Source organism: Sorex fumeus, unplaced genomic scaffold (genome assembly GCF_029834395.1).
Source record: "Sorex fumeus unplaced genomic scaffold, SorFum_2.1 ptg000086l, whole genome shotgun sequence".
NCBI lineage: Eukaryota > Metazoa > Chordata > Mammalia > Eulipotyphla > Soricidae > Sorex > Sorex fumeus.
The window spans coordinates 20,147,240-20,150,176 of NW_026606143.1; positions in this window are offsets into that span (position 1 = coordinate 20,147,240).

Genomic DNA, 2,937 nt, shown 5'->3' on the forward strand with positions numbered 1-2,937 from the left:
AGCTGTCTAACCATCCATCTGACTGTCAGTCCATCTGTCTATCCATCCATCTGTACGGCTCATCTCTGTTCGTCCATACATCTGTTCATCTCTCTGTCTCTCACTCTATCTCTATGTCTCTGTGTGTCAGTCTATTTGTTTCTGTTTGTCTCTGTGTCTGTCTGTCCCTTTTGTCTGACTCTGTCAGTCTTTTTCTCTATTCTGTTTTTTTCTCAGTGTCTTTCTGTCCTTCTGTCCATCTATCTGTCCATTTGTCCATCCATCAGTCCATCTCTCTTGTCTGTCTCTGTCCCTCCCTCAATGTCTGTGTTTTTATCTATAAATCTGTCTGTCTCTGTCCCTGTCTCCTCACTTCTCCCTGTCAATCTCTTTGTCGACTTCGTTTCTATGTCTTTTCTCCTGTGTCTATTCTTCTCAGTCGGTGTCTCTTAATCTTTATGTTGTCTCAGTTACTGCTTATGTGTCTGTATGTCTGTCTATATGTCCGTTTGTCTGTCCATCCATCTCTCCATCTGTCTCTCTCTGTCAGCCTCTCTCAGTTCCTCTTTGTTTCTCTTTCTCAATCTCTACTGTCTCATATCCCTCTGTCCATCTGTTAGTCCATCCGTCTGTCTGTCCATCTCACCATTTCTGTCCATCCACCTCTGTCCATTTTTTTGTTCATCTGTCTATCTCTGTTTTTCTGTCTCTCACTTTACTCGTCTATCTCTGTTTTTATGTGTGTCCATCAGTCTGTCCATTTTTCTCTGGCTGTCTAAATCTATGTCTGTCTGGCTCACTCTGATTCTCTGTCAGACTCTATCTCTCAGTCTCTTTGACTCTGCCTCTCATTCTCTATGTTTCTCAATTTTGTCTCGGTGTCTGTCTGTCTGCCTGTTACTGTCTTCGTCCATCCTTCCATCCATCCGGCTATCCATCCTTCTGTCTGTCCGTCCATCAGTCCATCTGTCTGTGTGTCTCTCTATGTCTCTTACTCTCTCTCTCATTCTGTGTGTGACTCTGTCTTTGTGTCTGTCTTGCTGTTTTTTTCTGTCTCAACTGTGTCTGTCTCTGTCTCTCTCTCTCTATTGCTGTGTCTTTTTCTTTATCCTATTTTGTCTCATTTGTCACTCTCTGTCCACCCGTCAGTCCTTATGTCTGTCCATCTGTCTGGCCATCTATCTGTCCATCCATCTCTCTGTTTCTTTCTCTGCCTCCCAATGTCTGTTTCTCTCTCCTCTGTAAGCCTGCCTGTCTGTCTGTCTGTCTGTCTCTGTCTCTGTCTCTCCCTCTCATGTCTGTTTCCCTGTGATGCCTGTGTCTCTGTATGTCTGTCTGTATCTCTGTCTTTTATTCTCGTATCTATTTTTCTCAAACTGTCTGTTTGGCTCTCTTTCTGTCTCTTGTCTAAGTGTCTGTTTGTCCGTCCATCCGTTCATCTGTCCATCCATCTTTCTGTAAGTTCTTCTGTTCGCCCATCCATGTGTCCATTCAACCATCTTACATGTCTGTCTGTACATCTCTCTGTTCATCTGTCAGTCTGTCTCTGTCTCTGTCTCTCACTCTATCACCCTCTGTGTGTCTGTGTGTCTGTCTCATTCTGTCTGTCTCTATCTCTCTGACAATTGGTCAGTCTCTCTTTTTCTCATCTTAATCCAGCCTTCTGCTTTTGTCTGTGTGTCTGTCCATCTGTCATTCTGTTTATCTATCTCTCTATTCATCTCTTTCTCTGTCTCTGTTTATCTCTGCCTCTGTTTCTCTCTGCCTCTCCTCCCTCTCACATTTCTTTCTCTCACTCTCTCCCTCACTTACTGTCTCTCACTCTGTCTCTGTCGCACTTGTCTCTCACTATAATGCATTCTGACACTCTGTCTCTGTCTCTAAATTTTTCTGACTCAGTCAGTATCTGTCTGAATGGCTGTCTCTCAGACTATCTCTGTCAGTCTCTTTGTCTCTGTCTCTCTTGATCTTTCTTTCTCTTTTCATCTAAGTGTCTGTGTGTCTGTTCCTCTGTCCATTCATCTGACATCAATCTGTTTGTCCCGGTAACTGTCTCTCACTCCCTCCCTCCACCTCACTTCTTCCTTTCTCTCCCTTTCCCTCCTATTTTCCCCCTCCCTTCCCTTCTCTCTCCCCCTCTATCTCACTCTCCCTGTCCCTCTGTCCCCCCCATCCTCCCTGCCTCACTCTGCCTCTCTGTGTCTCTCTATTTTTCTCTGTCTAAATCTGTGTGTCTGGCTGACAGTCTCTCTCAGATTATCTCTGTCAGTCTTTGTCTCTGTCTCTTTATCTTTCTCTTTCTCAGTGTCGGTTTGTCCATCTGTCCATCTCTTTGTCCATATGTATCTTTCTTTCTCCTGTCTGTCTCTTGCTCTCACTGTCTCTGGCTTTCACTCTGTCAGTGTCTGTCTCTGATACTATACCTGTCTCTGTCACTCTCACTGTCTCTAGCGCTCTATCTCTGGCTTTCACTTTCTCTGGCTCTGTCTCTCACACTGTCTCCCACTGTCTATCTCTGTCAATTGCTGTCACTGTCTCTGTCTCTTGCTCTCCCTGTCACTGTCACTCTCACTGTCTCTGGCTCTCACTGTCTCTAGCTGGCTCATGCTCTTGCTTGCTCTGTCTCTCACTATCTCTGTCTCACTGTCTCTATTTTTTGTCTGTCTCAGTCTGGCAGTGTCTCTCTCTGTCTCTTTGTCAGTCTCTTTCTCTTTTGTGTTTGTCTCTCTCCTGTCTGTATGTCTTTGTCACTCTGTCTCTGTATGTCAGTCTCTGTGGGTTTTTATGGTTCTAATTTTCACCATCTACCTCAGTCTATGTGTCTGTGTCTGTATCTCTGATCGCTGTCTCTCTTTATATTCTTTTTTTGTTTCAGGATCTGGCAGTCTGTCTCTGTCTCTTACTCTGTCACTCCTGTCTCTGTCTGTTAATTTCTTTTTCTCTGCCTCTGTATTTTTG